We start from the raw sequence: 7,374 nt of genomic DNA, 5'->3' as shown, positions 1-7,374 counted from the left end.
CTTTCTGCTAAGCATTAACAATAACTAGGGAAGTCAAGAGGGCTCACAGATGATATGTGCATATATGCAGGATGTATTTTTTATGCTTCTCTGTTTTGGGTAGGTGAGAACACAAGGAAACCTTACATGACAGCAGCTTACAAAAACTCTAAGGTGCAAACTTCCAGCAGCAATCTCCTTTTACACAATCTCCAATTACAGAAGTCAGGTTCAAATATGTTTGCCAACAAAAATGGAACAAGGAAATAATGTAATCCCATGATCTAACATATCCTGCATTGAACTATTTCTTCACAGAAGGCAACTTTATTTTTGGTATTTTTCAGACCCGTGGTTCTAGAGTAGCTTTTAGGAGCCAGAATATCTTTTCAGGTATGTGGATATGGGCAAGGCATCAGTTCCTGCCTTATACATCTTAACACACTCTGTGGCAGGGGTATCTGCAGGCTCACAAAGTTAAGCTTCTGGCTTGCTGCCCTCATCATCCTTGGAGGAACCAGGGGTCTGTTGAGCTTGAGGACATTGCTATTTAGTAGCAATATTGCTCTGCTAGGTGATCTTACTGAGGTTATATTTATATTTGTATATGTGTAATATTTATTAGCTAGTGTGTGTTGCAGAAAACGATATTGTGATGTTTTATGTTCGTTTTTACAAACAATAAAATTGCTGAGTCCCAACTGTGGGGTTCACTATATGTTAGCAAAAATGTAAAAACCATCCTCATGCAACTATAATCATACAGTTTGCTGTTCCTCCAAATCCCTTCCACCAAGAAGCAAACAGGTTTTTTCTGGCTTTCTGAAATATCTCTGTTCCCCAGAACCTGTTCTGGGATTAGGTTATTATGAAGTATTCAGAATCTCTGCAAATTCAGTAATTTACTACATAGTTTACTATATGGACACCAGATTTTTAGGTCTAAACATCCATTATGGTGGCTTTAAATTCTCTGAATCTTCATAAAATGGGGGTAGTAGTATTTGAGTGCTCCCAGAGGGTGTTTCCCCATGATAATTTACAGGGATCTTCAGGAATCTCAAAAGGTTAGTGCCTTACTGGGATAACTGCATGATGTCAGTGCACTGTAACCCAGTCCCCTCCCACCAGAGCAGTGTCTATGGCGAGTTTAGGTGGGTGCCCTTCATGTGGCTCCACTGGATACGTTCTCCACAAAGTAGAGATCAGAATACCACGCTCCTGCTGCAAAGTGAGTAACCTTTCTCTGAATGCCCCTTCCCTGTCTCCTTAGAAAGCATTTGCAATCTGCTGAATGTTTAACCCACTCCACCTTTACTCGATGGAAAAGTGTTTCAGCAAGGTGGGAGGTTGTGCTTGTCCCTGTTTCCCCGCTGGGTGCACGGCTCTGCTGACGCTGCACACTTGGCTGGAGCCAAGGCCCAGAGCTCTATCTCAGCGTGTCCCCAACCTGCTGCTGCGATGGCCAGGCACAGGCACAGCCAGGCTGGCGTCCCTGCTAGGAAAAGGCAGTCAAGCAGTAACCTCATCTAGAAGGAGCAGCTGATGCTTCTCAGTGGAGACCAGGGGCTGAAGGGCGGCAGAATTAGCCATGAAAACCTCTTTCCTGGGCATGTGTTGGTCACCCTGGGGAAGTGGGGGTTGTCAATACACAGTTACCTTAAAATCAGGCCTGATAAAAGTCTAGAATTTCCTGAAACATTTTTTAAAGAACATGGTTTTATGTGATGTTTGGCTTTGTCCCTCTCTGAACGCTGCACTTGTCAGCGCGGCCGGATTCAGGTGAATGGCTCTGCTAAATCTCACTTGGCAGCCACTTCAAATCCGTGTGTATTCTTCTGTTCAGCTCCTCCCACCATCGAGTTATCTCTCCCCTCCACCCCTCCACACAGAGCCAGCTGATGCACACACTCCTGAGTCTGTAGCTGCATGGGGCTGCTCCTGACTGTCATACTTCCCAGCCTGCAGAGAGATCCGCAGGACAAATGCAGAGAAGCTCATTCTATTATTCTACAAGCTAAGACAACACAGAGCAGAAAATTAAAATATTATCCTAACATTAATGGAATTCCCATCACCCTGAGCCTGGCTGATAATGGGACCAGATTAAACTGTGCAAAAAAACAGTCCACAGAAGTCTTTGTTGCCACAGTTTTCTTGAACTGACCTGTTTTCACCCATGGCCTCAGAGCAATATTAGCTGTAAAATCCTTTGTGTCTGCAGTACCAATGCTCACTTACTGAATTTTTCTGCCAAGAATTAAATAGTAAAAAGAGGAATGATGGCTACAAAATGTTCCGGTCAAAGGTGAGATAGAGTTACAGATATCACAGAATCATAGAATAGTTTGGGTTGGAAAGGACCTTTAAAGGTCATCTAGTCCCACCTCCAAAGAAGAAACACTATTCAGGGGAAAGAGAAGGGTCTACTCCCAGAGAGGATATTAATACATTTTTTCAGGTGTAGTCCTCTCCTGTAAAACAAAGATAGTTCCTAAGACTGTCCTGCTGCTTTTCTAGTTTGTAGACCCTGGTGCCTTTAAGCCCATTGCATCCATTCAAATCACAGCAGCAGAACTGCAGTGTAAACTGGTGTCCAAGCTTCCCTGCGGAGTCAACACACACCCATAGGGAGCAAGCTCAGCCCCTCACTAGCATGGACAACAGCAGCAGTCTCTAAGGAATCAGAGAGGTCACTCTAATCCAGGAGGGGCAAGATAGTCCAGTTTTGGCATAGGCTGATGCTCAGGAAAGGAACACTGCCAGGGCCACCAAGGAAGTACATCTAGACCTATATCTAGACCCCCAGCAGTCCTGGGGTATCCAGCAGTGTCTTTCAACAAGATAGTTCTATACAGGGCTTGTGTCAGTCACCATGAGGCAATGTTCCTCTGGAAGCTGTGAGAGGTCCAGTTTGGATTTCACGGTAGATCTGAAGAGCTGTATTAGAGCTTTAAAAAGAATTATGAGCAGAAGGACTGGAAACCTGTCCCTGAAGAAAAGTCAGATGCCAAAAATGCCAAAAGGAAGACCTTTTGGATGTGGTGCTGACTCAGAAGAGGATTGGCGCTCCGAGTAAAGGCACTGCCTTCTGGTTTTGGCCCCCAACATGCTCAGTCATCCGAGGCTCCATATGTATTCTATACATACATGTATTCTGCAAACAGCATGTTTGTTAAGATAGTAGGTTAAACTTAACAATGGTCCTCCGAGGGGCACAGTGGCTGAACACCCGATACCCAGCAAACACAGCAGCAGGGAGCTGGGGAAACCCAGCCGGGTCCTGCCTCCTCAGGGACCCAAACCCTCTCTGCCAGCACCAGACCTCCGAGGGGCTGCAGCAGCTGCCCCCAGCCCTGTTCCCTCCGCGCCCCGGGTGGGGGTGGCTGGCGGCCTTCCCTGACCCCGACCCCGCCGGCGCCGCGCTGCCGCCAGCCCGGCCGGCCCCGGCGGAGCGACCACCGCAGGAGGTCCCCGCCGCGGGGGGAGAGCTGCGGCCCCCCCTTCCCGGCGAGGAGGGGGATGCAGCCCCCGGCCCCGCCGCGCATCCCCCGCGCCGCTGGGGGAGGAGCCGCCCGCGCCGCTCCAGCCCCTTCCCGCGGCGGGGGCCGGGGCTCCCCCCGCCGCCGCGCCGCGCGGAGGGGCCGGCGGAGAGCCGCGGAAGTGCACTTGCTGCAGCCATTTCCTGCTCTTTGTGCGGGCGGCGCGGAGCATCCCGCCGAGCATCCCGCGGAGCATCCCGCGGCGCGGAGCATCGCGCCCGCCGAGCGCAGGTGAGCGGGCGGGGATGGGCGCGGGGTTGCGCGGGGGCTGCGCGGCTTCACCCCCTGCCTTCCTTTCTTCCTTCCTTCCTTCCCTTCTCCCCCCTCGCCGCCGAGCGCGGTGCCCCCGCCGCCCCGGGAGCGCGGAGCGGGGGCGGCGGCGGGGCAGGTGCCGCCACCCCGGCAGCGGAGGGCGGGCGGCCCGGCCGGGCCGGGATGTGCGGGATGTATCCCACAATCCCTAGAGCTACCTGCGGCGCTCAGCCTGCCCGCAGCCGCGGCAAAGCGCCGGGGAAAAAAATAGCGCAAATCCCTCTCTTCCCCCCCGCCCATGCCGGCCCCGCGCCCCCAGGACGTGGGAAGGGGCCGAGCCCCCGGGCCCGCGGGCGCTGCAGGCCCCGCTGTGGCAGCGGGAGCCCGAGCCGGGGTGGCGGCGATGCTTGGCGCGGGGAGAACGGGGCGCGGAGGGGATGGCGATGATGATGATGATGATGGAGGAGCGGCGGCGCGCAGCGCCGGGCTGGCGGCGGGGGGCGGCCCTGGCGGGGGCTCCGGCCAGCTCCCGGATCACCCGTGGCGTGGAAATGTGGTGTTCCTGGGGGAGGAGGGGGATGGAGGCAGCGAGGGAGGCTGAGCCAGCGCTTCGAGCGATGGCTGGAGCGGCGCCCGCAGGTTCGGGCCGTGGCGCGGGTCGGAGCCCCGCAGCGCCGGTCCCCGCGCGTGGGGCCGGGCAGCGCTCCTTTGTGCTCAACTTTACACCCCAGACCGCTGGAAATGCCTCGTGCCAGCCCAATCCCACCGGGCGGGGGGTGGAAGGGATGGATTCCGCAGGAAATTTCCGTGGTTTGGAAGGACCGGGAAGGAACGAGGAGGAGGAGAAGAGGCGCACACTAAAGCCTCCCTGCGTGCCCAGGGCTGTTTTGGAGAAGGGGGCAGGGTGGTGGTTGTGTGTTGCTGTCAGAGGACACTGCCAGCAGCAGACCGTGGCCCCCTCTGCCATCTGCCGCTTTCCACGGGGGGTTCCTGCCTGGGGGCTTTGGATCACAAAGATCTAAAAGAATTAGGTTGAGTCGCTAAAGCCTCTGCACCCCTCCTGCCCCGAAATACCGAAACAAAAATCACCCTCATGTTTTGCATGACGACAGTTGTCTGGGGTTAGTCACAGAGATGGGTGACGAGCCCAGTATTCTGGTGTCACAACCATATAATTCTATGGTAATTCTCTGCAAAGGATAATTCTTTTCTCCTTTGTACAGTTAATTGTTATTAATGAAGCCTGGGAAATATGCAAAATCTTCCGTTTTCTGACCAGGGTCTCTTGAGCAAAGCAGAATATGCTGATTTCATTATAATAATTTTGTTAACAAACAATTATCATCCTTGCATGAAAAATAGGAAGATTGGTTTTGGAAGATGAATATCTGGTCAACTATTAACAATGCTGGCCTGTATGATTTGGTTTCCCAAGAAGTGCTTTAACTGTTAGCAGTGGGGTTACCTGTAAACTTGCTCAAAATTTTTAAACTCTATTGGAAATATAGCTTCACATACCTTCCTCTTTCCTTGACCCTCTTTCTTTGGCACCAGAAAAAAATATTATTAAGTTATTCTAAAAGAAATAAATTCCAAAATAATTATGTTGCTGAAAGACAAGGATGGCACAAATGCCTGGAACTCAGCCCTAATGGAATGGCAGAAAATGTAGACTGGAGATATAGCTTCAGGAGTCATGCAGTTTGGCTTCCTTTTTTAATAGGAAGGGTGATTTCATGGTTATTAGCATCTGTGTCTGTGTAGGGCAGAGGCCCAGCTCTGCCAGCCTCATTCTTCTTGGCTGTGCTTATTTGCTTCTATAAAGAACCTCCTGACTGTGGTGGTGGTTGCAATTACAAGTAATTCTTAGAGCGTGAGAGAAGGAGTTGATGACATGCATCCTAAAACACAGGGAACTTCAATCCTGTGCATTTTAGTCAAGGGTCAAACTAAACTTTTGCACCATGAAGTTATTCTGGACTAAAAACATGTTGGTGGGCAGAAGCATTTATCCTGCTGTTGCTGTGAGGCAGTGGGTACCAGGAACACTTTGCTCTTATGCACATAAGACTTCACTGTGCTGGGACACTTGTTGGGACAGGACAGTTCATGCCCACTGATTAGATGCTATTTTTGGAGTAAGAGGGAGAAGCATTACCACAGGGGCAAAACTAAATTCCATGACTTTCCCAGGTTACCCAGGGACTGGGCATCAGAGCTGAAGAAGAATCCCAGATCCTCAGGAGGTGACCAGAAGGTTTGTCCTCCTCCTCTGCGTTGCCACCTCCCCAGCAAAAGTCATTTTGCTGCTCATCTCACCCCAGACTTGCAGGACATGGACTCTATCTGGGAAATTCCCATTTTTCCTTGCCTCCTTTCTTGCTTTTGGTAGCTACTGCAGCTCCGGTGTGACTGTCTGCTGTAGGAGCAAGCAAGCTGAAAATCCGGAACAGCCCGTGCCACTTCCCCAGAGCTCTCAGCTGTGCAGCTTTGGAGCTGAGCACACATGCATGCAACATATTCATTATGGCCTTGCTTTTAAAAGTCTTTCTTTGTTTCCCTAAGCTGCTTGAACAATAAAGTCGCCTCTGTGCTTCTTGCTGCAAAGAGAACGATATTGCAGCAATACTTCTGGGCAAGCGTTTTGGTAGGGAAGGTTGGATATGCCCTGCAAGTTCAGATATCTGGGATGTCCATCCTCTCTCCTCAAAGCCTTACTATGTTGTCTGTGAAATCTGCTGCCACAACAGTCACTGTGTCAGGAACTCTCCATTTCAGGGTGGTGGGGCCATGCCCTGTGCACGGGCCCTGCCTGACTGGCTCCCTGTAGCGTCTGGAAGCCCCAGTGCCTCTGGTATCATTTGGCTTTAGAAGGTGTATGAGATGGCCAGAGGGTTTGCAACTGAGATGTGGGAAAGCAACAGGAAGTTTCTGCAGCAGAGGAGGAGAAAGTGTGGGCAACACTGCACTCATTAGTACTGATGCTCATCAGCAGAAGGGATAATCAGCCCAATGGCAGCATCCCTGCCCTGGGATTCACTGGGGTGGAACTGGTTTCTGCCAGGCTCATCTTCAGTTTTGCCAAAACTTGTAGGACCAGAGGGACTTTGGCCTCTCTGACCAGCAGTGGGATATGGAGGTGGCTCTTGGCAGCCTGTGTGGCTGTGTGTGAGTTCAGAGAGGCAGGATATGCTTCCTGCATGCAAGGGAAAGCCTCACCCCTCTGTGGATGTGTTATGACAGAAAAAAAGCCCTGTTTCTGGGCATGCTGCTGCGTTGCTCCCTGGATGGTGGGAGCCCAGCCCCATGGCCACATGTGCCCGAACACTGACACTAAACCACTGCCTCCCAGTGCAGCTGCCCCTGTCCTGAAGCCCAGGTGGTGGATGGCAGTTAAAGCTTTTTGATGAGTGTCCCCAGGGATCCCTGACTTCCTTGGGCTGGAGCTGCTTGGCTGCTGACAGATTACCTGACAGCTGCCCCCCTTGTCGCTGGACAGAGGGGAGGAAGCTGGATTTGATGGGGCAACCCCCACGTGTTTGTGTAAGAACCTTTGTGCAGGAAGGTGAGGGAGAGCAGTGTGGGTCTGTGGTGATGGGGC

At 51.9% G+C, this 7,374-nt stretch overlaps 1 protein-coding gene across 4 annotated transcripts in view; it reads left to right on the top strand.

Annotated features, from left to right (window-relative positions):
* The first annotated feature begins 3,623 nt into the window (after positions 1–3,623).
* Positions 3,624–7,374, top strand: part of CYFIP2 (cytoplasmic FMR1 interacting protein 2) — a 53,341-nt gene continuing 49,590 nt past the window's right edge. For 3 of the 4 annotated variants that reach the window (XM_027643320.1, XM_027643321.1, XM_027643317.1), the window contains exons 1-2: positions 3,624–3,752; positions 5,967–6,030. The gene's annotated coding sequence lies outside the window, so the exon portion shown is untranslated. The remainder of the gene's footprint in view (positions 3,753–5,966; positions 6,031–7,374) is intronic. The other variant, XM_027643318.1, reaches the window with a different exon arrangement.

The sequence above is a fragment of the Corapipo altera genome, unplaced genomic scaffold (assembly GCF_003945725.1).
Source record: "Corapipo altera isolate COAL_440 unplaced genomic scaffold, ASM394572v1 75, whole genome shotgun sequence".
Classification (NCBI taxonomy): Eukaryota; Metazoa; Chordata; class Aves; order Passeriformes; family Pipridae; genus Corapipo; species Corapipo altera.
This window is presented reverse-complemented; position numbering and strand designations above follow the sequence as displayed.